A 27241-nucleotide genomic window follows, 5' to 3' on the forward strand; every position below is an offset into this window, starting at 1 on the left:
AACTCAGACTTGTGGTGATCTCTTGGAAAGTTTTGTCAGCCACAAATGCAAAATGGGTTAACTCCAGTTGTCTAGCTGGCTGCGTGCTTGTTATCTGCAAATAATGGTATTTTTAATGTTCTGAACTGAGTCTTGCAAAGAAGACTGCAAACTCATTGCACCTGGAGAAATACAGAAACCATCAAAGTAACATTTACCACACTGTAATTTGAAATATTAACCCGCTTTGTCATTAGCAGGTCCAGAGTGTGCCCTTTGCCCTTGGTGGGGCCACTCAGGTGCTGAGTAAGACCAAAGCTTCTGAGGACAGCGCCAAACTCTTTAGAAGAAGACGAGGTTGAGCGGGACGTGAAGGAAGGAAGGAACAGTCACTCACGTACGGGAAACTCCTACCAAGCAGTGGTCAGCCTATAGCACACTGGGATTCTGTGGTAATTGAACCAAATTTAGCAGTTCCTTTCATCAGTTAATAACACAAGCAGGCTTTCCTATTTACCAATGTAGATAACAGGGGTTACAACAGTGACTCTGGTGGGTCTCGAACTCACAGCCTTTGAATGCCTTTGCAACTTTTGTCTGATTCCCCTTTTTCACAAAAGCAAAACAGTCATCCAAAAACGGTCTACATCAATCAATCAATCCTTACCATCAAACTGAGAAACAAGGAGTGAAAAGAGTGCATTTACTCTGTTTATTCAGGGATACTTTTCAATCTCTAATTAAAAAATGTAAAAGAGCTCTTTCGGGTGATAGGTTTTTCTGTACATGTAAACAACTGATTTGCTTGAAAGGCTATCGTGAAGACACTGCTGGGATTTGAACCCAGGATCTCCTGTTTACTAGACAGGCACTTTGACCATCTAAGCCACAGCGCCTCTCAAATGCTACTCCAACCTGTTTCAGCTAGATATTCAGTGACCAATATTACCTCATAGATTTTGCCTGCTGTACCTCTTCCAATCGTCCCTGGGTGGGCTCGAACCACCAACCTCCCGGTTAACAGCCGAGCGCGCTGGCCAATTGCGCCACAGAGACAAACAGCCCACTCAATAAAATATTTGCGAGTCGACAAGCCGCAATATCTTTTTTTTTTAAAGCGAGCCAGCAACATTCGAAAGTTCAGCCCCTGTCCAATCAACTGTGTTTAATGGAGAGCGAGGGCATCAATCTTTCTACCTTTGAGCTAAATCCCCTGTACCAATGTAGCTATAAAAAACTGGAAGTCTTTCAATCAATCGACTCTCGCCAATTTATTGCGCACTCAATATCCTGCAGTTAATCTGGATATTGAGGAAAAATTGCAAGATAATGTTATTTGACATAATGCCGATGTATTTGCTTACTTTTTCAAGCACACTTGGCAATTGAACCTCGTTCAGCAGTGCCTTTCATCAGAGAGTAAAGCGAGCAGATTTTCCATTGTAAAAAAACTAGTATGTTCTCTCACCATTAGCGACTCTGGTGGGACTCGAACCCACAACCTTTGAATGCCCTTGCAAATTACGCCTAGAAGTCCAATGCACTATCCATTGCGCCACAGAGCCCATACATCCTTCCATGATGCTCATTTCCACAAACGCAAAACACGGTTTTCATCCAAAATGGGTCCACATCAGTCATTCCTTGCCAACAAACTGAGAATCAAAAAGTGAAAAGAGTGCAGTTAATCTGTGTGTGCAGGGATACTTTTCCATCTTATTCCAATTTGTAACAGCAGCGCATTTTCTGTCGTTGTAAATGATTTGCATGCTTGAATGGACAACTGAGTAGTAGTAGGTTTGAGATGGGCCGGTAATTATTTAGCACTGTGGCATCAAGACTGCTCTTCTTTAAGACAGGCTTAATGACTGCAGTTTTAAGGATCTTGGGAAAATTCCAGATCCAAGCAACATGTTGACTTTTTGATTGATTGGAGCCAACAGACTGCTCACCATAGACTTTAAAAATCTAGTAGGCAATGCATAAAGGCAGCATGTAGTGGAACTCAGACTTGTGGTGATCTCTTGGAAAGTTTTGTCAGCCACAAATGCAAAATGGGTTAACTCCAGTTGTCTAGCTGGCTGCGTGCTTGTTATCTGCAAATAATGGTATTTTTAATGTTCTGAACTGAGTCTTGCAAAGAAGACTGCAAACTCATTGCACCTGGAGAAATACAGAAACCATCAAAGTAACATTTACCACACTGTAATTTGAAATATTAACCCGCTTTGTCATTAGCAGGTCCAGAGTGTGCCCTTTGCCCTTGGTGGGGCCACTCAGGTGCTGAGTAAGACCAAAGCTTCTGAGGACAGCGCCAAACTCTTTAGAAGAAGACGAGGTTGAGCGGGACGTGAAGGAAGGAAGGAACAGTCACTCACGTACGGGAAACTCCTACCAAGCAGTGGCCAGCCTATAGCACACTGGGATTCTGTGGTAATTGAACCAAATTTAGCAGTTCCTTTCATCAGTTAATAACACAAGCAGGCTTTCCTATTTACCAATGTAGATAACAGGGGTTACAACAGTGACTCTGGTGGGTCTCGAACTCACAGCCTTTGAATGCCTTTGCAACTTTTGTCTGATTCCCCTTTTTCACAAAAGCAAAACAGTCATCCAAAAACGGTCTACATCAATCAATCAATCCTTACCATCAAACTGAGAAACAAGGAGTGAAAAGAGTGCATTTACTCTGTTTATTCAGGGATACTTTTCAATCTCTAATTAAAAAATGTAAAAGAGCTCTTTCGGGTGATAAGTTTTTCTGTACATGTAAACAACTGATTTGCTTGAAAGGCTATCGTGAAGGCACTGCTGGGATTTGAACCCAGGATCTCCTGTTTACTAGACAGGCACTTTGACCATCTAAGCCACAGCGCCTCTCAAATGCTACTCCAACCTGTTTCAGCTAGATATTCAGTGACCAATATTACCTCATAGATTTTGCCTGCTGTACCTCTTCCAATCGTCCCTGGGTGGGCTCGAACCACCAACCTCCCGGTTAACAGCCGAGCGCGCTGGCCAATTGCGCCACAGGGACAAACAGCCCACTCAATAAAATATTTGCGAGTCGACAAGCCGCAATATCTTTTTTTTTTAAAGCGAGCCAGCAACATTCGAAAGTTCAGCCCCTGTCCAATCAACTGTGTTTAATGGAGAGCGAGGGCATCAATCTTTCTACCTTTGAGCTAAATCCCCTGTACCAATGTAGCTATAAAAAACTGGAAGTCTTTCAATCAATCGACTCTCGCCAATTTATTGCGCACTCAATATCCTGCAGTTAATCTGGATATTGAGGAAAAATTGCAAGATAATGTTATTTGACATAATGCCGATGTATTTGCTTACTTTTTCAAGCACACTTGGCAATTGAACCTCGTTGAGCAGTGCCTTTCATCAGATAGTAAAGCGAGCAGATTTTCCATTGTAAAAAAACTAGTATGTTCTCTCACCATTAGCGACTCTGGTGGGACTCGAACCCACAACCTTTGAATGCCCTTGCAAATTATGCCTAGAAGTCCAATGCACTATCCATTGCGCCACAGAGCCCATACATCCTTACATGATGCTCATTTCCACAAACACAAAACACGGTTTTCATCCAAAATGGGTCCACATCAGTCATTCCTTGCCAACAAACTGAGAATCAAAAAGTGAAAAGAGTGCAGTTAATCTGTGTGTGCAGGGATACTTTTCCATCTTATTCCAATTTGTAACAGCAGCGCATTTTCTGTCGTTGTAAATGATTTGCATGCTTGAATGGACAACTGAGTAGTAGTAGGTTTGAGATGGGCCGGTAATTATTTAGCACTGTGGCATCAAGACTGCTCTTCTTTAAGACAGGCTTAATGACTGCAGTTTTAAGGATCTTGGGAAAATTCCAGATCCAAGCAACATGTTGACTTTTTGATTGATTGGAGCCAACAGACTGCTCACCATAGACTTTAAAAATCTAGCAGGCAATGCATAAAGGCAGCATGTAGTGGAACTCAGACTTGTGGTGATCTCTTGGAAAGTTTTGTCAGCCACAAATGCAAAATGGGTTAACTCCAGTTGTCTAGCTGGCTGCGTGCTTGTTATCTGCAAATAATGGTATTTTTAATGTTCTGAACTGAGTCTTGCAAAGAAGACTGCAAACTCATTGCACCTGGAGAAATACAGAAACCAAGTAACATTTACCACACTGTAATTTGAAATATTAACCCGCTTTGTCATTAGCAGGTCCAGAGTGTGCCCTTTGCCCTTGGTGGGGCCACTCAGGTGCTGAGTAAGACCAAAGCTTCTGAGGACAGCGCCAAACTCTTTAGAAGAAGACGAGGTTGAGCGGGACGTGAAGGAAGGAAGGAACAGTCACTCACGTACGGGAAACTCCTACCAAGCAGTGGCCAGCCTATAGCACACTGGGATTCTGTGGTAATTGAACCAAATTTAGCAGTTCCTTTCATCAGTTAATAACACAAGCAGGCTTTCCTATTTACCAATGTAGATAACAGGGGTTACAACAGTGACTCTGGTGGGTCTCGAACTCACAGCCTTTGAATGCCTTTGCAACTTTTGTCTGATTCCCCTTTTTCACAAAAGCAAAACAGTCATCCAAAAACGGTCTACATCAATCAATCAATCCTTACCATCAAACTGAGAAACAAGGAGTGAAAAGAGTGCATTTACTCTGTTTATTCAGGGATACTTTTCAATCTCTAATTAAAAAATGTAAAAGAGCTCTTTCGGGTGATAAGTTTTTCTGTACATGTAAACAACTGATTTGCTTGAAAGGCTATCATGAAGGCACTGCTGGGATTTGAACCCAGGATCTCCTGTTTACTAGACAGGCACTTTGACCATCTAAGCCACAGCGCCTCTAACCTGTTTCAGCTAGATATTCAGTGACCAATGTTACCTCATAGATTTTGCCTGCTATACCTCTTCCAATCGTCCCTGGGTGGGCTCGAACCACCAACCTCCCGGTTAACCCTTTAAGCGCCAAAGTCGCAGAAATGCGACTTTACCGTACAAGGAAATTTATGAAATAATAGTAGAAAATGAATCACTTCAGTCATTGGTCGGTTCGGTGCAACTTCCTCTTATTAGCCAGGTATGATCTAGGGCAGATCCGGTAAGGAAAAAAATGGCTGGAGGAAGTACACGTGGCATGCAATTTACAGCAGATTCTGACTCTGAAGGAAATTATCTCCCCGAGAGTGACGATGGATTTCCAAGTGGAGATGAAGGGACTTCGAAACAACGGACAGGTGCAAAGGACAGACGGAGGCGTGGAACCAGTGGAACCAGTGGCTGCAGTAAAACTTGCCAGGTGGATGAGAGCTGGGACATGCTGAGAGAGGTCGAGGTATTTGAGGCATGGATCAAACCTTTTGAAGACCCAGTTGGCTACACAGGAGAGATGGATCTGACGGATGCTAATCCATTTGATATTCTGTCACTCTTTCTGACCGATCAGTTTTGGACTTTCATTACTGATGAGACAAATAGATATGCACATCAGTGTATGGCACCTATGATTCTGAAGCCACATTCAAGATTTCTTGAGTGGTATGATGTATCAGTCACCGAAATGAAAGCTTTCTTTGCTTTGCATCTCTCCATGGGCCTTGTTGAGAAACCTGAAATCGAGGATTACTGGGGAACATTTTGGCTTACACAAACGCCTGGATTTGGAAATGTAATGTCAAGAAACAGATTTGAAATCATTCTTTCATTCTTTCATTTTGTCAACAATAATGATTATGTGAGAACAGGCGAGCCCGGGCACGATAAACTGTTCAAAGTGCGCCCAATAATAGATTTGATTATTCCCAAATTTGCAGCAGTTTACAGTCCAATCAAGGAGCTTTCTTTAGATGAAATGACAATAGCTTTCAAGGGGAGATCTTCACTAAAATGTTACTCTCCGAATAAACCTGACAAATATGGCTATAGAGTGTATGCCCTGAGTGAAAGCTGTTCAGGGTATGTTTTGCGCTGGTCAATGCACACTGGACAGTACAAAAATAATGCAAGCAACATCAGTGCAACACACGCACTTGTCCGTGAGTTGGTTTCTCCCTTTACGGGCAAAGGACACGAGATTTACATGGACAGTTACTATACCTCGCCTGTAATTGCAAATGAATTAGCAGATTTGGAAACTGGACTGTGTGGGACGGTAAGGATTACCAGGTTGGGGATGCCAAAATGCCTTGGTAAAAGTGTCTTACAGCTGAAAAAAGGAGATGACCCAGTTTTTTGCAGAAAGGGAAAACTCCTGGCTTGTGCTTGGCACGATACTAAACGTCTCACCATGTTGTCCACAGTCCATGGAAATGATTGTGTTCAGAGGAGGATCCGGTCCAAGACAGATGACACTGGCTTCCGTGACATCAAAAGACCTGTATGTGTCGACCAGTACAACGCCTACATGGGTGGAGTGGACACTGCTGACCAGAGGATGAAGACATACCTCTTTCCACACAGGTCCCGGAAATGGTATCATCGCATATTCAATGCCATTATAAGCATAAGTATTGTCAACTCACACATCATATACACCAAATCCACTCCAGGCCCACACAAACCTTTAAAGGTTTACATTCAGAACATTATTGATGCATTACTGGCTGATCACTCCAAAAAACAAGAGAGGCGCTCAAGACCGGAGGGTGAAATGCCACAGAGACTCACAGAGCGTCATTGGCTTTGTCAAGCAGAGGGACGTCCAGACTGCGCCGTGTGCTCTGACCGCTCTCGTACCAAAGGCAGGCGGCAAACAAAGTACAGGTGCCGTCAGTGTGGCGTTGGCCTCTGTGCGGTTCCATGCAACGAGAGATACCATACGCTAAAAAACTTTAAATGCTGTCATTTGGATATGTAAAAGTGCAGGGTACCTTGACCCTGGATGGACATCTTTTCTGTGATGGCTCTCTCCTTTCTTCACTGCTTTCTCCACAACCTGCCTGGCACCAATGATGGATGTATAAGTTGGAAAAATAAAAAAAATGAAAAAAATACATAATAAATACCGTGTTTGTCATCATTTGGTCAGAACTTGTAATCAGGGCCCGAGTTTGAAGATGTGAGCAAAAGGGGTGAAAATGGGTTAAAATGTGAAAAAACACCAAAATGAGCAAAATGAAATAATCCCCCATCATCAGTGCACTGTTTGCCCCCAGAAAAGCACTCCCCTGGGGCCTGGAGGTGATCTGACCACCAGAATATAGTACCATATACCCCTGCTGGACTTAGAAAAAAACCGAGCTTCCAGCCAATAGTACACTATACCCGAGGGACTCTGTCGTTTTTCGGCAATAGTACACTATACCCGAGGGACTCTGTCGTTTTTCGGCAATAGTACACTATACCCGAGGGACTCTGTCATTTTTCGGCAATAGTACACTATACCCGAGCGACTCTGTCGTTTTTCCGGGCCGTAGTATGACGTTGTGAGCAAAAGGGGTGAAAATGGGTTAAAATGTGAAAAAAACACCAAAATGAGCAAAATGAAATAATCCCCCATCATCAGTGCACTGTTTGCCCCCAGAAAAGCACTCCCCTGGGGCCTGGAGGTGATCTGACCATCATAGTATAGCACCATATGCCCCTGAGGGACTTAGAGTAAAAACCGAAATAGTACACTATACCTGAAAAGACTCTGTCATTTTTCGGCAATAGTACACTATACCCGAGCGACTCTGTCGTTTTTCCGGGCCGTAGTATGAAGTTGTGAGCAAAAGGGGTGAAAATGGGTTAAAATGTGAAAAAACACCAAAATGAGCAAAATGAAATAATCCCCCATCATCAGTGCACTGTTTGCCCCCAGAAAAGCACTCCCCTGGGGCCTGGAGGTGATCTGACCATCATAGTATAGCACCATATGCCCCTGAGGGACTTAGAGTAAAAACCGAAATAGTACACTATACCTGAAAAGACTCTGTCATTTTTCGGCAATAGTACACTATATACCGTTGGACTTAGTCGTTTTTTGGGCTCGTGGAAATAAGCGTTCAGCTCAAGAGTCCCGGGCTAAATCACGCTGCTCCCGAGAAATTCCTACGCTGCTCTCACGCGGGATGTGCAAAATAGTAATGCTGGGAGGGACGGGCGGGCGGTTTTTGAGAATGACGTTTTTCGCAATCGAAACAGGTACATTTCCTGGTTGTGCGGCTACCGGCGGAGGAGCTCGTTTGACGGACACACGAGAACCGCGATCGATGGGCCCCGTTCTGGTTTTATCCAGCTTCCAAGGCTCCTTCACAGCCGTAATCTCAAGTCATGGTTCGGAGGTGCGGAGGTGAGCGTCGGATCACGGAGCCTCTGAATGGAGCCCCGCCCTCCGCGCTCCTCCGCGCTCTAAGCGCCGCTCAGACCGGGCATGAGAGGGTCTATTTTCGGCTTGATTTTACCAGACTCCCGGGCACTTCCAGAAGCTTGCTGTTTGCTCTGATTGCTCGGGGCAGAGCACAGTGTCACGCTGACCACGGGCTGTACGTGGAGGTGAGAGCTGGTTGTAAGGCGGATCACGGAGCCTCTGAATGGAGCCCCGCCCTCCGCGCTCTAAGCGCCGCTCAGACCGGGCATGAGAGGGTCTATTTTCGGCTTGATTTTACCAGACTCCCGGGCACTTCCACAAGCTTGCTGTTTGCTCTGATTGCTCGGGGCAGAGCACAGTGTCACGCTGACCACGGGCTGTACATGGAGGTGAGAGCTGGTTGTAAGGCGGATCACGGAGCCTCTGAATGGAGCCCCACGCTCCGCGCTCCTCCGCGCTCTAAGCGCCGCTCAGACCGGGCATGAGAGGGTCTATTTTCGGCTTGATTTTACCAGACTCCCGGGCACTTCCAGAAGCTTGCTGTTTGCTCTGATTGCTCGGGGCAGAGCACAGTGTCACGCTGACCACGGGCTATACGTGGAGGTGAGAGCTGGTTGTAAGGCGGATCACGGAGCCTCTGAATGGAGCCCCACGCTCCGCGCTCCTCCGCGCTCTAAGCGCCGCTCAGACCCGGCATGAGAGGGTCTATTTTCGGCTTGATTTTACCAGACTCGCGGGCACTTCCAGAAGCTTGCTGTTTGCTCTGATTGCTCGGGGCAGAGCACAGTGTCACGCTGACCACGGGCTGTACGCGGAGGTGACCCGCTCCGTGATCTTAGCTTCGCCCAGACCCAGGGCCATCCACCCCGCACACGGCCAGACTTTGCCCGGCCAGGGAGCACCTTCTGCGGGTCGGAGGCTCCGGGTTGGAGCCCCTGGAGCCTGGAGCCCTCACCGGGCCCCGAACTCGGCTGCCGGAGGCAGTGCAGTGCCTCATGGATAAAAGTGCACCCAGCCGGTCTCGAACTCGCGTGAGCATGAATCAACCATGAAAATGGTACAAATCATGGTTCTATGTATACCAGACAAGGAGCTTGGTCGACGGGCACACATGACCCGCCATAGTAGGGCCCCGTTCTGGTTTTATCCAGCTTCGAAGGCTCCTGCGCACTGCGGGTTTGTTTACATTTTGCGGCTGTGGTTTGCTCCGGCTAACCTCACGCCGGACACGTTGGAAGCGAGGCCGAGACAGAGGTCCCACCAGGCGCGGGGCGTCAGTCTGACTGGCTTCCCCCGCGCCTGGCCCCTTGTCTCCGGAGATGGGACCGTCACTCACCCCCGCACTGAAGGACGCGCGGCTTGAAGGATGATGGCTGTGCTTAGCCCCTGTGCCAGGGGCTCTGAGCCAGTCCCCTTCAGCCTCAACGCGTCCGGTGGGAACACAGTCCGGGTCCATTGTCACTCACCCCTGCGCAGAAGGACGCGCGGCTTGGCGGATGATGAGAACCGCGATCGATGGGCCCCGTTCTGGTTTTATCCAGCTTCCAAGGCTCCTTCACAGCCGTAATCTCAAGTCATGGTTCGGAGGTGCGGAGGTGAGCGTCGGATCACGGAGCCTCTGAATGGAGCCCCGCCCTCCGCGCTCCTCCGCGCTCTAAGCGCCGCTCAGACCGGGCATGAGAGGGTCTATTTTCGGCTTGATTTTACCAGACTCCCGGGCACTTCCAGAAGCTTGCTGTTTGCTCTGATTGCTCGGGGCAGAGCACAGTGTCACGCTGACCACGGGCTGTACGTGGAGGTGAGAGCTGGTTGTAAGGCGGATCACGGAGCCTCTGAATGGAGCCCCGCCCTCCGCGCTCCTCCGCGCTCTAAGCGCCGCTCAGACCGGGCATGAGAGGGTCTATTTTCGGCTTGATTTTACCAGACTCCCGGGCACTTCCACAAGCTTGCTGTTTGCTCTGATTGCTCGGGGCAGAGCACAGTGTCACGCTGACCACGGGCTGTACATGGAGGTGAGAGCTGGTTGTAAGGCGGATCACGGAGCCTCTGAATGGAGCCCCACGCTCCGCGCTCCTCCGCGCTCTAAGCGCCGCTCAGACCGGGCATGAGAGGGTCTATTTTCGGCTTGATTTTACCAGACTCCCGGGCACTTCCAGAAGCTTGCTGTTTGCTCTGATTGCTCGGGGCAGAGCACAGTGTCACGCTGACCACGGGCTATACGTGGAGGTGAGAGCTGGTTGTAAGGCGGATCACGGAGCCTCTGAATGGAGCCCCACGCTCCGCGCTCCTCCGCGCTCTAAGCGCCGCTCAGACCCGGCATGAGAGGGTCTATTTTCGGCTTGATTTTACCAGACTCGCGGGCACTTCCAGAAGCTTGCTGTTTGCTCTGATTGCTCGGGGCAGAGCACAGTGTCACGCTGACCACGGGCTGTACGCGGAGGTGACCCGCTCCGTGATCTTAGCTTCGCCCAGACCCAGGGCCATCCACCCCGCACACGGCCAGACTTTGCCCGGCCAGGGAGCACCTTCTGCGGGTCGGAGGCTCCGGGTCGGAGCCCCTGGAGCCTGGAGCCCTCACCGGGCCCCGAACTCGGCTGCCGGAGGCAGTGCAGTGCCTCATGGATAAAAGTGCACCCAGCCGGTCTCGAACTCGCGTGAGCATGAATCAACCATGAAAATGGTACAAATCATGGTTCTATGTATACCAGACAAGGAGCTTGGTCGACGGGCACACATGACCCGCCATAGTAGGGCCCCGTTCTGGTTTTATCCAGCTTCGAAGGCTCCTGCGCACTGCGGGTTTGTTTACATTTTGCGGCTGTGGTTTGCTCCGGCTAACCTCACGCCGGACACGTTGGAAGCGAGGCCGAGACAGAGGTCCCACCAGGCGCGGGGCGTCAGTCTGACTGGCTTCCCCCGCGCCTGGCCCCTTGTCTCCGGAGATGGGACCGTCACTCACCCCCGCACTGAAGGACGCGCGGCTTGAAGGATGATGGCTGTGCTTAGCCCCTGTGCCAGGGGCTCTGAGCCAGTCCCCTTCAGCCTCAACGCGTCCGGTGGGAACACAGTCCGGGTCCATTGTCACTCACCCCTGCGCAGAAGGACGCGCGGCTTGGCGGATGATGAGAACCGCGATCGATGGGCCCCGTTCTGGTTTTATCCAGCTTCCAAGGCTCCTTCACAGCCGTAATCTCAAGTCATGGTTCGGAGGTGCGGAGGTGAGCGTCGGATCACGGAGCCTCTGAATGGAGCCCCGCCCTCCGCGCTCCTCCGCGCTCTAAGCGCCGCTCAGACCGGGCATGAGAGGGTCTATTTTCGGCTTGATTTTACCAGACTCCCGGGCACTTCCAGAAGCTTGCTGTTTGCTCTGATTGCTCGGGGCAGAGCACAGTGTCACGCTGACCACGGGCTGTACGTGGAGGTGAGAGCTGGTTGTAAGGCGGATCACGGAGCCTCTGAATGGAGCCCCGCCCTCCGCGCTCCTCCGCGCTCTAAGCGCCGCTCAGACCGGGCATGAGAGGGTCTATTTTCGGCTTGATTTTACCAGACTCCCGGGCACTTCCACAAGCTTGCTGTTTGCTCTGATTGCTCGGGGCAGAGCACAGAGTCACGCTGACCACGGGCTGTACATGGAGGTGAGAGCTGGTTGTAAGGCGGATCACGGAGCCTCTGAATGGAGCCCCACGCTCCGCGCTCCTCCGCGCTCTAAGCGCCGCTCAGACCGGGCATGAGAGGGTCTATTTTCGGCTTGATTTTACCAGACTCCCGGGCACTTCCAGAAGCTTGCTGTTTGCTCTGATTGCTCGGGGCAGAGCACAGTGTCACGCTGACCACGGGCTATACGTGGAGGTGAGAGCTGGTTGTAAGGCGGATCACGGAGCCTCTGAATGGAGCCCCACGCTCCGCGCTCCTCCGCGCTCTAAGCGCCGCTCAGACCCGGCATGAGAGGGTCTATTTTCGGCTTGATTTTACCAGACTCGCGGGCACTTCCAGAAGCTTGCTGTTTGCTCTGATTGCTCGGGGCAGAGCACAGTGTCACGCTGACCACGGGCTGTACGCGGAGGTGACCCGCTCCGTGATCTGGTCCATTGTCACTCACCCCTGCGCAGAAGGACGCGCGGCTTGGAGGATGATGGCTGCGCTTAGCCCCTGGCACAGGGGCTCTGCACCAGTCCCCTTCAGCCTCAACGCGTCCGGTGGAACAACAGTCCAGGCCCTCTGTCACTCACCCCTGCGCAGAAGGACGCGCGGCTTGGAGGATGATGGCTGCGCTTAGCCCCTGGCACAGGGGCTCTGCACCAGTCCCCTTCAGCCTCAACGCGTCCGGTGGAACAACAGTCCAGGCCCACTGTCACTCACCCCCGCACTGAAGGACGCGCGGCTTGGAGGATGATGGCTGCGCTTAGCCCCTGTTACAGGGGCTCTGCGCCAGTCTCCTTCAGCCTCAACGCGTCCGACGGAACCACAATCCGGGCCCATTGTCACTCACCCCCGCGCAGCAGGAGGCGCGGCTTGAAGGATGATGGCTGCGCTTTGCCCCTGGGCCCAAGGGCTCTGCGCCAGTCCCCTTCAGCCTCAACGTGTCCGATGGCTCTGCGCGGGGCGGGGGGCAGGGCCGGCGCATACTTTTGGTCCGACTCCGGTCCCTTCCTCGTCTCTGAGTTTGTCAAATGCAGCGCCTGTCCAGGGCTCACTTTGCTATCAACTGTGGCTGGTCACCGCCATCGTAGGGCCCCGTTCTGGTTTCATCCAGCTTCGAAGGCTCCTGCGCACTGCGGGGTTGTAGGCATTTGTGGTCCTGATTTGCGCTGGCTCACCCTCACGCTGGACACAGCGCCAGATGATATATTTGGTCCGACTCCGGTCCCTTCCTCGTTTCTGAGTTTGTCAAATGCAGCGCCTGTCCAGGGCTCACTTTGCTATCAACTGTGGATGGTCACCGCCATCGTAGGGCCCCGTTCTGGTTTCATCCAGCTTCGAAGGCTCCTGCGCACTGCGGGGTTGTAGGCATTTGTGGTCCTGATTTGCGCTGGCTCACCCTCACGCTGGACACAGCGCCAGATGATATATTTGGTCCGACTCCGGTCCCTTCCTCGTCTCTGAGTTTGTCAAATGCAGCGCCTGTCCAGGGCTCACTTTGCTATCAACTGTGGCTGGTCACCGCCATCGTAGGGCCCCGTTCTGGTTTCATCCAGCTTCGAAGGCTCCTGCGCACTGCGGGGTTGTAGGCATTTGTGGTCCTGATTTGCGCTGGCTCACCCTCACGCTGGACACAGCGCCAGATGATATATTTGGTCCGACTCCGGTCCCTTCCTCGTCTCTGAGTTTGTCAAATGCAGCGCCTGTCCAGGGCTCACTTTGCTATCAACTGTGGCTGGTCACCGCCATCGTAGGGCCCCGTTCTGGTTTCATCCAGCTTCGAAGGCTCCTGCGCACTGCGGGGTTGTAGGCATTTGTGGTCCTGATTTGCGCTGGCTCACCCTCACGCTGGACACAGCGCCAGATGATATATTTGGTCCGACTCCGGTCCCTTCCTCGTCTCTGAGTTTGTCAAATGCAGCGCCTGTCCAGGGCTCACTTTGCTATCAACTGTGGCTGGTCACCGCCATCGTAGGGCCCCGTTCTGGTTTCATCCAGCTTCGAAGGCTCCTGCGCACTGCGGGGTTGTAGGCATTTGTGGTCCGGAGCCCCGGCTCTAAATTAAACCTGTTACCCTAGAAGGCCGGCCTCCGGGTCCCCCCTCTCTTCTTCGGTTATGTAGTACATTGGGCGCGGGGGCAGCCAGTGGAGGGCAAGGGCCCTGCCTCCAAGTGTGGTGTAGGGTACAGGGGAGCCGGGGCCTTGGGGTCCTGGTGCTTTTTATCTTTTAAAGTGGCTCAGAGTACCAAGGGCACGGACTTCCAGGGGGCTGCACCAAGGGTGTGTAGCTCGTGTGGGGGTGCTTAAGTGTGGGTACCCGGGGACGAAAGGTGGGCCGGGGCCGGCGTGAGCCTCTGTGGTGAGTGCTGGGCCGTTCCATTGGTACTCCAGTCAGAGTACCAAGGGCACGGACTTCCATGGTATAGTACCAAGGGCACGGACCTCCAGGGGGCTGAACCAAGGGTGTGTAGCCCGTGTGGGGGTGCTTAAGTGTGGGTCCCCGGGTTCGAAGGGAGGGCCTGGTCCCCGGTGGTCATCCCCGGAGTCCCAGAGCCTGCAACCCGGGGAAGAGTGGCCCGTCCCCAGACTGAGTTTGGGGGAATGCGGGGTGGCTCTGGAGGGGCTCCAGGGGTTCCAGGGGGTGCTCGGCGGAGGCCATGCCCAGCCCGAGTGGCCCGTCCCCAGACTGAGTTTGGGGGAATGCGGGGTGGCTCTGGAGGGGCTCTAGGGGTTCCAGGGGGTGCTCGGCGGAGGCCATGCCCAGCCAGAGTGGCCCTTCCCCGGGCAGAATCTGGGGAGAGTGGGGGGTGGCTCTGGAGGTGCTCCGGGGGCTCCAGGGGTTCCAGGGGGTGCTCGGCGGAGGCCATGCCCAGCCAGAGTGGCCCGTCCCCAGACTGAGTTTGGGGGAATGCGGGGTGGCTCTGGAGGGGCTCCAGGGGTTCCAGGGGGTGCTCGGCGGAGGCCATGCCCAGCCAGAGTGGCCCTTCCCCGAGCAGAATCTGGGGAGAGTGGGGGGTGGCTCTGGAGGTGCTCCGGGGGCTCCAGGGGTTCCAGGGGGTGCTCAGTGGGGGCCATGCCCAGCCAGAGTGGCCCGTCCCCAGACTGAGTTTGGGGGAATGCGGGGTGGCTCTGGAGGGGCTCCAGGGGTTCCAGGGGGTGCTCGGCGGAGGCCATGCCCAGCCAGAGTGGCCCTTCCCCGGGCCGAATCTGGGGAGAGTGGGGGGTGGCTCTGGAGGTGCTCCGGGGGCTCCAGGGGTTCCAGGGGGTGTTCAGTGGAGGCCATGCCCAGCCAGAGTGGCCCGTCCCCAGACTGAGTTTGGGGGAATGCGGGGTGGCTCTGGAGGGGCTCCAGGGGTTCCAGGGGGTGCTCGGCGGAGGCCATGCCCAGCCCGAGTGGCCCGTCCCCAGACTGAGTTTGGGGGAATGCGGGGTGGCTCTGGAGGGGCTCCAGGGGTTCCAGGGGGTGCTCGGCGGAGGCCATGCCCAGCCAGAGTGGCCCGTCCCCAGACTGAGTTTGGGGGAATGCGGGGTGGCTCTGGAGGGGCTCCAGGGGTTCCAGGGGGTGCTCGGCGGAGGCCATGCCCAGCCAGAGTGGCCCTTCCCCGGGCAGAATCTGGGGAGAGTGGGGGGTGGCTCTGGAGGTGCTCCGGGGGCTCCAGGGGTTCCAGGGGGTGCTCAGTGGGGGCCATGCCCAGCCAGAGTGGCCCGTCCCCAGACTGAGTTTGGGGGAATGCGGGGTGGCTCTGGAGGGGCTCCAGGGGTTCCAGGGGGTGCTCGGCGGAGGCCATGCCCAGCCAGAGTGGCCCTTCCCCGGGCAGAATCTGGGGAGAGTGGGGGGTGGCTCTGGAGGTGCTCCGGGGGCTCCAGGGGTTCCAGGGGGTGTTCAGTGGAGGCCATGCCCAGCCAGAGTGGCCCGTCCCCTGACTGAGTTTGGGGGAATGCGGGGTGGCTCTGGAGGGGCTCCAGGGGTTCCAGGGGGTGCTCGGCGGAGGCCATGCCCAGCCCGAATGGCCCGTCCCCAGACTGAGTTTGGGGGAATGCGGGGTGGCTCTGGAGGGGCTCCAGGGGTTCCAGGGGGTGCTCGGCGGAGGCCATGCCCAGCCAGAGTGGCCCGTCCCCAGACTGAGTTTGGGGGAATGAGGGGTGGCTCTGGAGGGGCTCCAGGGGTTCCAGGGGGTGCTCGGCGGTGGCCATGCCCAGCCAGAGTGGCCCTTCCCCGGGCAGAATCTGGGGAGAGTGGGGGGTGGCTCTGGAGGTGCTCCGGGGGCTCCAGGGGTTCCAGGGGGTGCTCAGTGGGGGCCATGCCCAGCCAGAGTGGCCCGTCCCCAGACTGAGTTTGGGGGAATGCGGGGTGGCTCTGGAGGGGCTCCAGGGGTTCCAGGGGGTGCTCGGCGGAGGCCATGCCCAGCCAGAGTGGCCCTTCCCCGGGCAGAATCTGGGGAGAGTGGGGGGTGGCTCTGGAGGTGCTCCGGGGGCTCCAGGGGTTCCAGGGGGTGTTCAGTGGAGGCCATGCCCAGCCAGAGTGGCCCGTCCCCAGACTGAGTTTGGGGGAATGCGGGGTGGCTCTGGAGGGGCTCCAGGGGTTCCAGGGGGTGCTCGGCGGAGGCCATGCCCAGCCCGAGTGGCCCGTCCCCAGACTGAGTTTGGGGGAATGCGGGGTGGCTCTGGAGGGGCTCCAGGTGTTCCAGGGGGTGCTCGGCGGAGGCCATGCCCAGCCCGAGTGGCCCGTCCCCAGACTGAGTTTGGGGGAATGCGGGGTGGCTCTGCAGGGGCTCCAGGGTATCCAGGGGGTGCTCGGCGGAGGCCATGCCCAGCCAGAGTGGCCCTTCCCCGGGCAGAATCTGGGGAGAGTGGGGGGTGGCTCTGGAGGTGCTCCGGGGGCTCCAGGGGTTCCAGGGGGTGCTCAGTGGGGGCCATGCCCAGCCAGAGTGGCCCGTCCCCAGACTGAGTTTGGGGGAATGCGGGGTGGCTCTGGAGGGGCTCCAGGGGTTCCAGGGGGTGCTCGGCGGAGGCCATGCCCAGCCAGAATGGCCCTTCCCCGGGCAGAATCTGGGGAGAGTGGGGGGTGGCTCTGGAGGTGCTCCGGGGGCTCCAGGGGTTCCAGGGGGTGTTCAGTGGAGGCCATGCCTAGCCAGAGTGGCCCGTCCCCAGACTGAGTTTGGGGGAATGCGGGGTGGCTCTGGAGGGGCTCCAGGGGTTCCAGGGGGTGCTCGGCGGAGGCCATGCCCAGCCCGAGTGGCCCGTCCCCAGACTGAGTTTGGGGGAATGCGGGATGGCTCTGGAGGGGCTCCAGGGGTTCCAGGGGGTGCTCGGCGGAGGCCATGCCCAGCCAGAGTGGCCCTTCCCCGGGCAGAATCTGGGGAGAGTGGGGGGTGGCTCTGGAGGGGCTCCAGGGGTTCCAGGGGGTGCTCGGCGGAGGCCATGCCCAGCCAGAGTGGCCCTTCCCCGGGCAGAATCTGGGGAGAGTGGGGGGTGTCTCTGGAGGGTCTCCGGGGGCTCCAGGGGTTCCAGGGGGTGCTCAGTGGGGGCCATGCCCAGCCAGAGTGGCCCTTCCCCGGGGTGAGTCTGGAGGAGTGGGGGGTGGCTCTGGAGGGGCTCCAGGGGTTCCAGGGGGTGCTCGGCGGAGGCCATGCCCAGCCAGAGTGGCCCTTCCCCGGGCAGAATCTGGGGAGAGTGGGGGGTGGCTCTGGAGGTGCTCCGGGGGCTCCAGGGGTTCCAGGGGGTGCTCAGTGGGGGCCATGCCCAGCCAGAGTGGCCCTTCCCCGGGGTGAGTCTGGAGGAGTGGGGGGTGGCTCTGGAGGGGCTCCAGGGGTTCCAGAGGGTGCTCGGCGGAGGCCATGCCCAGCCAGAGTGGCCCTTCCCCGGGCAGAGTCTGGGGAGAGTGGGGGGTGGCTCTGGAGGTGCTCCGGGGGCTCCAGGGGGTGCTCAGTGGAGGCCATGCCCAGCCAGAGTGGCCCTTCCCCGGGCAGAATCTGGGGAGAGTGGGGGGTGGCTCTGGAGGTGCTCCGGGGGCTCCAGGGGGTGCTCAGTGGAGGCCATGCCCAGCCAGAGTGGCCCTTCCCCGGGCAGAATCTGGGGAGAGTGGGGGGTGGCTCTGGAGGTGCTCCGGGGGCTCCAGGGGTTCCAGGGGGTGCTCAGTGGGGGCCATGCCCAGCCAGAGTGGCCCGTCCCCAGACTGAGTTTGGGGGAATGCGGGGTGGCTCTGGAGGGGCTCCAGGGGTTCCAGGGGGTGCTCGGCGGAGGCCATGCCCAGCCAGAGTGGCCCTTCCCCGGGCAGAATCTGGGGAGAGTGGGGGGTGGCTCTGGAGGTGCTCCGGGGGCTCCAGGGGTTCCAGGGGGTGTTCAGTGGAGGCCATGCCCAGCCAGAGTGGCCCGTCCCCAGACTGAGTTTGGGGGAATGCGGGGTGGCTCTGGAGGGGCTCCAGGGGTTCCAGGGGGTGCTCGGCGGAGGCCATGCCCAGCCCGAGTGGCCCGTCCCCAGACTGAGTTTGGGGGAATGCGGGGTGGCTCTGGAGGGGCTCCAGGGGTTCCAGGGGGTGCTCGGCGGAGGCCATGCCCAGCCAGAGTGGCCCGTCCCCAGACTGAGTTTGGGGGAATGCGGGGTGGCTCTGGAGGGGCTCCAGGGGTTCCAGGGGGTGCTCGGCGGTGGCCATGCCCAGCCAGAGTGGCCCTTCCCCGGGCAGAATCTGGGGAGAGTGGGGGGTGGCTCTGGAGGTGCTCCGGGGGCTCCAGGGGTTCCAGGGGGTGCTCAGTGGGGGCCATGCCCAGGCAGAGTGGCCCGTCCCCAGACTGAGTTTGGGGGAATGCGGGGTGGCTCTGGAGGGGCTCCAGGGGTTCCAGGGGGTGCTCGGCGGAGGCCATGCCCAGCCAGAGTGGCCCTTCCCCGGGCAGAATCTGGGGAGAGTGGGGGGTGGCTCTGGAGGTGCTCCGGGGGCTCCAGGGGTTCCAGGGGGTGTTCAGTGGAGGCCATGCCCAGCCAGAGTGGCCCGTCCCCAGACTGAGTTTGGGGGAATGCGGGGTGGCTCTGGAGGGGCTCCAGGGGTTCCAGGGGGTGCTCGGCGGAGGCCATGCCCAGCCCGAGTGGCCCGTCCCCAGACTGAGTTTGGGGGAATGCGGGGTGGCTCTGGAGGGGCTCCAGGTGTTCCAGGGGGTGCTCGGCGGAGGCCATGCCCAGCCCGAGTGGCCCGTCCCCAGACTGAGTTTGGGGGAATGCGGGGTGGCTCTGCAGGGGCTCCAGGGTATCCAGGGGGTGCTCGGCGGAGGCCATGCCCAGCCAGAGTGGCCCTTCCCCGGGCAGAATCTGGGGAGAGTGGGGGGTGGCTCTGGAGGTGCTCCGGGGGCTCCAGGGGTTCCAGGGGGTGCTCAGTGGGGGCCATGCCCAGCCAGAGTGGCCCGTCCCCAGACTGAGTTTGGGGGAATGCGGGGTGGCTCTGGAGGGGCTCCAGGGGTTCCAGGGGGTGCTCGGCGGAGGCCATGCCCAGCCAGAATGGCCCTTCCCCGGGCAGAATCTGGGGAGAGTGGGGGGTGGCTCTGGAGGTGCTCCGGGGGCTCCAGGGGTTCCAGGGGGTGTTCAGTGGAGGCCATGCCTAGCCAGAGTGGCCCGTCCCCAGACTGAGTTTGGGGGAATGCGGGGTGGCTCTGGAGGGGCTCCAGGGGTTCCAGGGGGTGCTCGGCGGAGGCCATGCCCAGCCCGAGTGGCCCGTCCCCAGACTGAGTTTGGGGGAATGCGGGATGGCTCTGGAGGGGCTCCAGGGGTTCCAGGGGGTGCTCGGCGGAGGCCATGCCCAGCCAGAGTGGCCCTTCCCCGGGCAGAATCTGGGGAGAGTGGGGGGTGGCTCTGGAGGGGCTCCAGGGGTTCCAGGGGGTGCTCGGCGGAGGCCATGCCCAGCCAGAGTGGCCCTTCCCCGGGCAGAATCTGGGGAGAGTGGGGGGTGGCTCTGGAGGGTCTCCGGGGGCTCCAGGGGTTCCAGGGGGTGCTCAGTGGGGGCCATGCCCAGCCAGAGTGGCCCTTCCCCGGGGTGAGTCTGGAGGAGTGGGGGGTGGCTCTGGTGGGGCTCCAGGGGTTCCAGGGGGTGCTCGGCGGAGGCCATGCCCAGCCAGAGTGGCCCTTCCCCGGGCAGAATCTGGGGAGAGTGGGGGGTGGCTCTGGAGGTGCTCCGGGGGCTCCAGGGGGTGCTCAGTGGAGGCCATGCCCAGCCAGAGTGGCCCTTCCCCGGGCAGAATCTGGGGAGAGTGGGGGGTGGCTCTGGAGGTGCTCCGGGGGCTCCAGGGGGTGCTCAGTGGAGGCCATGCCCAGCCAGAGTGGCCCTTCCCCGGGCAGAATCTGGGGAGAGTGGGGGGTGGCTCTGGAGGTGCTCCGGGGGCTCCAGGGGGTGCTCAGTGGAGGCCATGCCCAGCCAGAGTGGCCCTTCCCCGGGCAAAGTCTGGCCGTGTGCGGGGTGGGTGAACCCTGCTCCGCCTCACGCGAGTTCGAGACCGGCTGGGTGCACCTTTATCCATGAGGCACTGCACTGCCTCCGGCAGCCGAGTTCGGGGCCCAGTAAGGGCTCCAGGCTCCAGGGGCTCCGACCCGGAGCCTCCGACCCGCAGAAGGTGCTCCCTGGCCGGGCAAAGTCTGGCCGTGTGCGGGGTGGGTGAACCCTGCTCCGCCTCACGCGAGTTCGAGACCGGCTGGGTGCACCTTTATCCATGAGGCACTGCACTGCCTCCGGCAGCCGAGTTCGGGGCCCAGTGAGGGCTCCAGGCTCCAGGGGCTCCGACCCGGAGCCTCCGACCCGCAGAAGGTGCTCCCTGGCCGGGCAAAGTCTGGCCGTGTGCGGGGTGGGTGAACCCTGCTCCGCCTCACGCGAGTTCGAGACCGGCTGGGTGCACCTTTATCCATGAGGCACTGCACTGCCTCCGGCAGCCGAGTTCGGGGCCCAGTGAGGGCTCCAGGCTCCAGGGGCTCCGACCCGGAGCCTCCGACCCGCAGAAGGTGCTCCCTGGCCGGGCAAAGTCTGGCCGTGTGCGGGGTGGGTGAACCCTGCTCCGCCTCACGCGAGTTCGAGACCGGCTGGGTGCATTTTTATCCAAGAATCAACTGGAGTGTGGAGCTTCTACGGGCCTCCAGGGGCACTGCCGACCCAGAGCTGTGCCCCGGCTTCAGTTCTCTGTATCTCAGGAAGTTTTTTATTTATACATTTATTTCATCCATAATCTCTGGCGCCTAAAGGGTTATCAGTCCTTGGGGCTTGGGGCTAGGCTTGGCGTTTGTCAAATATTTATTTATTTTTGTCCACCTTTATTTACAAAAAATACAGAAGATGGCAGCAGATGATAAGGTATTGAAACCAAAAACTCTGTATTCTAACCCTTTAAGCGCCAAAGTCGCAGAAATGCAACTTTACCGTACAAGGAAATTTATGAAATAATAGTAGAAAATGAATCACTTCAGTCATTGGTCGGTTCGGTGCAACTTCCTCTTATTAGCCAGGTATGATCTAGGGCAGATCCGGTAAGGAAAAAAATGGCTGGAGGAAGTACACGTGGCATGCAATTTACAGCAGATTCTGACTCTGAAGGAAATTATCTCCCCGAGAGTGACGATGGATTTCCAAGTGGAGATGAAGGGACTTCGAAACAACGGACAGGTGCAAAGGACAGACGGAGGCGAGGAACCAGTGGAACCAGTGGCTGCAGTAAAACTTGCCCGGTGGATGAGAGCTGGGACATGCTGAGAGAGGTCGAGGTATTTGAGGCATGGATCAAACCTTTTGAAGACCCAGTTGGCTACACAGGAGAGATGGATCTGACGGATGCTAATCCATTTGATATTCTGTCACTCTTTCTGACCGATCAGTTTTGGACTTTCATTACTGATGAGACAAATAGATATGCACATCAGTGTATGGCACCTATGATTCTGAAGCCACATTCAAGATTTCTTGAGTGGTATGATGTATCAGTCACCGAAATGAAAGCTTTCTTCGCTTTGCATCTCTCCATGGGCCTTGTTGAGAAACCTGAAATCGAGGATTACTGGGGAACATTTTGGCTTACACAAACGCCTGGATTTGGAAATGTAATGTCAAGAAACAGATTTGAAATCATTCTTTCGTTCTTTCATTTTGTCAACAATAATGATTATGTGAGAACAGGCGAGCCCGGGCACGATAAACTGTTCAAAGTCCGCCCAATAATAGATTTGATTATTCCCAAATTTGCAGCAGTTTACAGTCCAATCAAGGAGCTTTCTTTAGATGAAATGACAAGAGCTTTCAAGGGGAGATCTTCACTAAAATGTTACTCTCCGAATAAACCTGACAAATATGGCTATAGAGTGTATGCCCTGAGTGAAAGCTGTTCAGGGTATGTTTTGCGCTGGTCAATGCACACTGGACAGTACAAAAATAATGCAAGCAACATCAGTGCAACACACGCAGTTGTCCGTGAGTTGGTTTCTCCCTTTACGGGCAAAGGACACGAGATTTACATGGACAGTTACTATACCTCGCCTGTAATTGCAAATGAATTAGCAGATTTGGAAACTGGACTGTGTGGGACGGTAAGGATTACCAGGTTGGGGATGCCAAAATGCCTTGGTAAAAGTGTCTTACAGCTGAAAAAAGGAGATGACCCAGTTTTTTGCAGAAAGGGAAAACTCCTGGCTTGTGCTTGGCACGATACTAAACGTCTCACCATGTTGTCCACAGTCCATGGAAATGATTGTGTTCAGAGGAGGATCCGATCCAAGACAGATGACACTGGCTTCCGTGACATCAAAAGACCTGTATGTGTCGACCAGTACAACGCCAACATGGGTGGAGTGGACACTGCTGACCAGAGGATGAAGACATACCTCTTTCCACACAGGTCCCGGAAATGGTATCATCGCATATTCAATGCCATTATAAGCATAAGTATTGTCAACTCACACATCATATACACCAAATCCACTCCAGGCCCACACAAACCTTTAAAGGTTTACATTCAGAACATTATTGATGCATTACTGGCTGATCACTCCAAAAAACAAGAGAGGCGCTCAAGACCGGAGGGTGAAATGCCACAGAGACTCACAGAGCGTCATTGGCTTTGTCAAGCAGAGGGACGTCCAGACTGCGCCGTGTGCTCTGACCGCTCTCGTACCAAAGGCAGGCGGCAAACAAAGTACAGGTGCCGTCAGTGTGGCGTTGGCCTCTGTGCGGTTCCATGCAACGAGAGATACCATACGCTAAAAAACTTTAAATGCTGTCATTTGGATATGTAAAAGTGCAGGGTACCTTGACCCTGGATGGACATCTTTTCTGTGATGGCTCTCTCCTTTCTTCACTGCTTTCTCCACAACCTGCCTGGCACCAATGATGGATGTATAAGTTGGAAAAATAAAAAAATGAAAAAAATACATAATAAATACCGTGTTTGTCATCATTTGGTCAGAACTTGTAATCAGGGCCCGAGTTTGAAGATGTGAGCAAAAGGGGTGAAAATGGGTTAAAATGTGAAAGAAACACCAAAATGAGCAAAATGAAATAATCCCCCATCATCAGTGCACTGTTTGCCCCCAGAAAAGCACTCCCCTGTGGCCTGGAGGTGATCTGACCACCAGAATATAGTACCATATACCCCTGCTGGACTTAGAAAAAAAACCGAGCTTCCAGCCAATAGTACACTATACCCGAGGGACTCTGTCGTTTTTCGGCAATAGTACACTATACCCGAGGGACTCTGTCGTTTTTCGGCAATAGTACACTATACCCGAGGGACTCTGTCATTTTTCGGCAATAGTACACTATACCCGAGCGACTCTGTCGTTTTTCCGGGCCGTAGTATGAAGTTGTGAGCAAAAGGGGTGAAAATGGGTTAAAATGTGAAAAAACACCAAAATGAGCAAAATGAAATAATCCCCCATCATCAGTGCACTGTTTGCCCCCAGAAAAGCACTCCCCTGGGGCCTGGAGGTGATCTGACCATCATAGTATAGCACCATATGCCCCTGAGGGACTTAGAGTAAAAACCGAAATAGTACACTATACCTGAAAGACTCTGTCATTTTTCGGCAATAGTACACTATACCCGAGCGACTCTGTCGTTTTTCCGGGCCGTAGTATGAAGTTGTGAGCAAAAGGGGTGAAAATGGGTTAAAATGTGAAAAAACACCAAAATGAGCAAAATGAAATAATCCCCCATCATCAGTGCACTGTTTGCCCCCAGAAAAGCACTCCCCTGGGGCCTGGAGGTGATCTGACCATCATAGTATAGCACCATATGCCCCTGAGGGACTTAGAGTAAAAACCGAAATAGTACACTATACCTGAAAAGACTCTGTCATTTTTCGGCAATAGTACACTATACCCGAGCGACTCTGTCGTTTTTCCGGGCCGTAGTATGAAGTTGTGAGCAAAAGGGGTGAAAATGGGTTAAAATGTGAAAAAACACCAAAATGAGCAAAATGAAATAATCCCCCATCATCAGTGCACTGTTTACCCCCAGAAAAGCACTCCCCTGGGGCCTGGAGGTGATCTGACCATCATAGTATAGCACCATATGCCCCTGAGGGACTTAGAGTAAAAACCGAAATAGTACACTATACCTAAAGACTCTGTCGTTTTTCGGCAATAGTACACTATATACCGTTGGACTTCGTCGTTTTTTGGGCTCGTGGAAATAAGCGTTCAGCTCAAGAGTCCCGGGCTAAATCACGCTGCTCCCGAGAAATTCCTACGCTGCTCTCACGCGGGATGTGCAAAATGGTAATGCTGGGAGGGACGGGCGGGCGGTTTTTGAGAATGACGTTTTTCGCAATCGAAACAGGTACATTTCCTGGTTGTGCGGCTACCGGGGGAGGAGCTCGTTTGACGGACACACGAGAACCGCGATCGATGGGCCCCGTTCTGGTTTTATCCAGCTTCCAAGGCTCCTTCACAGCCGTAATCTCAAGTCATGGTTCGGAGGTGCGGAGGTGAGCGTCGGATCACGGAGCCTCTGAATGGAGCCCCGCCCTCCGCGCTCCTCCGCGCTCTAAGCGCCGCTCAGACCCGGCATGAGAGGGTCTATTTTCGGCTTGATTTTACCAGACTCCCGGGCACTTCCAGAAGCTTGCTGTTTGCTCTGATTGCTCGGGGCAGAGCACAGTGTCACGCTGACCACGGGCTGTACGTGGAGGTGAGAGCTGGTTGTAAGGCGGATCACGGAGCCTCTGAATGGAGCCCCACGCTCCGCGCTCCTCCGCGCTCCTCCGCGCTCTAAGCGCCGCTCAGACCCGGCATGAGAGGGTCTATTTTCGGCTTGATTTTACCAGACTCGCGGGCACTTCCAGAAGCTTGCTGTTTGCTCTGATTGCTCGGGGCAGAGCACAGTGTCACGCTGACCACGGGCTGTACGTGGAGGTGAGAGCTGGTTGTAAGGCGGATCACGGAGCCTCTGAATGGAGCCCCACGCTCCGCGCTCCTCCGCGCTCTAAGCGCCGCTCAGACCGGGCATGAGAGGGTCTATTTTCGGCTTGATTTTACCAGACTCCCGGGCACTTCCAGAAGCTTCCTGTTTGCTCTGATTGCTCGGGGCAGAGCACAGTGTCACGCTGACCACGGGCTGTACGTGGAGGTGAGAGCTGGTTGTAAGGCGGATCACGGAGCCTCTGAATGGAGCGCCGCCCTCCGCGCTCCTCCGCGCTCTAAGCGCCGCTCAGACCGGGCATGAGAGGGTCTATTTTCGGCTTGATTTTACCAGACTCCCGGGCACTTCCAGAAGCTTGCTGTTTGCTCTGATTGCTCGGGGCACAGCACAGTGTCACGCTGACCACGGGCTGTACGTGGAGGTGAGAGCTGGTTGTAAGGCGGATCACGGAGCCTCTGAATGGAGCCCCACGCTCCGCGCTCCTCCGCGCTCTAAGCGCCGCTCAGACCGGGCATGAGAGGGTCTATTTTCGGCTTGATTTTACCAGACTCCCGGGCACTTCCAGAAGCTTGCTGTTTGCTCTGATTGCTCGGGGCAGAGCACAGTGTCACGCTGACCACGGGCTGTACGTGGAGGTGAGAGCTGGTTGTAAGGCGGATCACGGAGCCTCTGAATGGAGCCCCACGCTCCGCGCTCCTCCGCGCTCTAAGCGCCGCTCAGACCCGGCATGAGAGGGTCTATTTTCGGCTTGATTTTACCAGACTCGCGGGCACTTCCAGAAGCTTGCTGTTTGCTCTGATTGCTCGGGGCAGAGCACAGTGTCACGCTGACCACGGGCTGTACGCGGAGGTGACCCGCTCCGTGATCTTAGCTTCGCCCAGACCCAGGGCCATCCACCCCGCACACGGCCAGACTTTGCCCGGCCAGGGAGCACCTTCTGGGGGTCGGAGGCTCCGGGTCGGAGCCCCTGGAGCCTGGAGCCCTCACCGGGCCCCGAACTCGGCTGCCGGAGGCAGTGCAGTGCCTCATGGATAAAAGTGCACCCAGCCGGTCTCGAACTCGCGTGTACCATGAAAATAGTACAAATCATGGTTCTATGTATACCAGACAAGGAGCTTGGTCGACGGGCACACATGACCCGCCATAGTAGGGCCCCGTTCTGGTTTTATCCAGCTTCGAAGGCTCCTGCGCACTGCGGGTTTGTTTACATTTTGCGGCTGTGGTTTGCTCCGGCTAACCTCACGCCGGACACGTTGGAAGCGAGGCCGAGACAGAGGTCCCACCAGGCGCGGGGCGTCAGTCTGACTGGCTTCCCCCGCGCCTGGCCCCTTGTCTCCGGAGATGGGACCGTCACTCACCCCCGCACTGAAGGACGCGCGGCTTGAAGGATGATGGCTGTGCTTAGCCCCTGTGCCAGGGGCTCTGAGCCAGTCCCCTTCAGCCTCAACGCGTCCGGTGGGAACACAGTCCGGGTCCATTGTCACTCACCCCTGCGCAGAAGGACGCGCGGCTTGGAGGATGATGGCTGCGCTTAGCCCCTGGCACAGGGGCTCTGCACCAGTCCCCTTCAGCCTCAACGCGTCCGGTGGAACAACAGTCCAGGCCCTCTGTCACTCACCCCCGCACTGAAGGACGCGCGGCTTGAAGGATGATGGCTGTGCTTAGCCCCTGTGCCAGGGGCTCTGAGCCAGTCCCCTTCAGCCTCAACGCGTCCGGTGGGAACACAGTCCGGGTCCACTGTCACTCACCCCTGCGCAGAAGGACGCGCGGCTTGGAGGATGATGGCTGCGCTTAGCCCCTGGCACAGGGGCTCTGCACCAGTCCCCTTCAGCCTCAACGCGTCCGGTGGAACAACAGTCCAGGCCCACTGTCACTCACCCCCGCACTGAAGGACGCGCGGCTTGGAGGATGATGGCTGCGCTTAGCCCCTGTTACAGGGGCTCTGCGCCA

The 27241-nt window shown here is 55.9% G+C and overlaps 7 non-coding genes across 7 annotated transcripts; all 7 read right to left on the reverse strand.

Moving 5' to 3' along the window:
- Positions 1-801: 801 nt before the first annotated feature.
- Positions 802-875, reverse strand: trnat-agu (transfer RNA threonine (anticodon AGU)). Its single transcript has one exon. It is a non-coding gene; the product is annotated as a tRNA-Thr (tRNA).
- Positions 876-961: 86 nt separating this feature from the next.
- Positions 962-1035, reverse strand: trnan-guu (transfer RNA asparagine (anticodon GUU)). Its single transcript has one exon. It is a non-coding gene; the product is annotated as a tRNA-Asn (tRNA).
- A 418-nt stretch (positions 1036-1453) lies between these two features.
- trnar-ucu (transfer RNA arginine (anticodon UCU)) lies at positions 1454-1544 on the reverse strand. Its single transcript is given in 2 exon segments — positions 1454-1489; positions 1508-1544. It is a non-coding gene; the product is annotated as a tRNA-Arg (tRNA).
- Positions 1545-2782: 1238 nt separating this feature from the next.
- On the reverse strand, positions 2783-2856 carry trnat-agu (transfer RNA threonine (anticodon AGU)). Its single transcript has one exon. It is a non-coding gene; the product is annotated as a tRNA-Thr (tRNA).
- An 86-nt stretch (positions 2857-2942) lies between these two features.
- Positions 2943-3016, reverse strand: trnan-guu (transfer RNA asparagine (anticodon GUU)). The gene has a single exon. It is a non-coding gene; the product is annotated as a tRNA-Asn (tRNA).
- Positions 3017-3434: 418 nt separating this feature from the next.
- Positions 3435-3525, reverse strand: trnar-ucu (transfer RNA arginine (anticodon UCU)). Its single transcript is given in 2 exon segments — positions 3435-3470; positions 3489-3525. It is a non-coding gene; the product is annotated as a tRNA-Arg (tRNA).
- Positions 3526-4759: 1234 nt separating this feature from the next.
- Positions 4760-4833, reverse strand: trnat-agu (transfer RNA threonine (anticodon AGU)). The gene has a single exon. It is a non-coding gene; the product is annotated as a tRNA-Thr (tRNA).
- Positions 4834-27241: the final 22408 nt, after the last annotated feature.

The sequence above is a fragment of the Eucyclogobius newberryi genome, unplaced genomic scaffold (genome assembly GCF_026437365.1).
Source record: "Eucyclogobius newberryi isolate DKJ021-1_F unplaced genomic scaffold, fEucNew1.0.hap1 SCAF_103, whole genome shotgun sequence".
Classification (NCBI taxonomy): domain Eukaryota; kingdom Metazoa; phylum Chordata; class Actinopteri; order Gobiiformes; family Gobiidae; genus Eucyclogobius; species Eucyclogobius newberryi.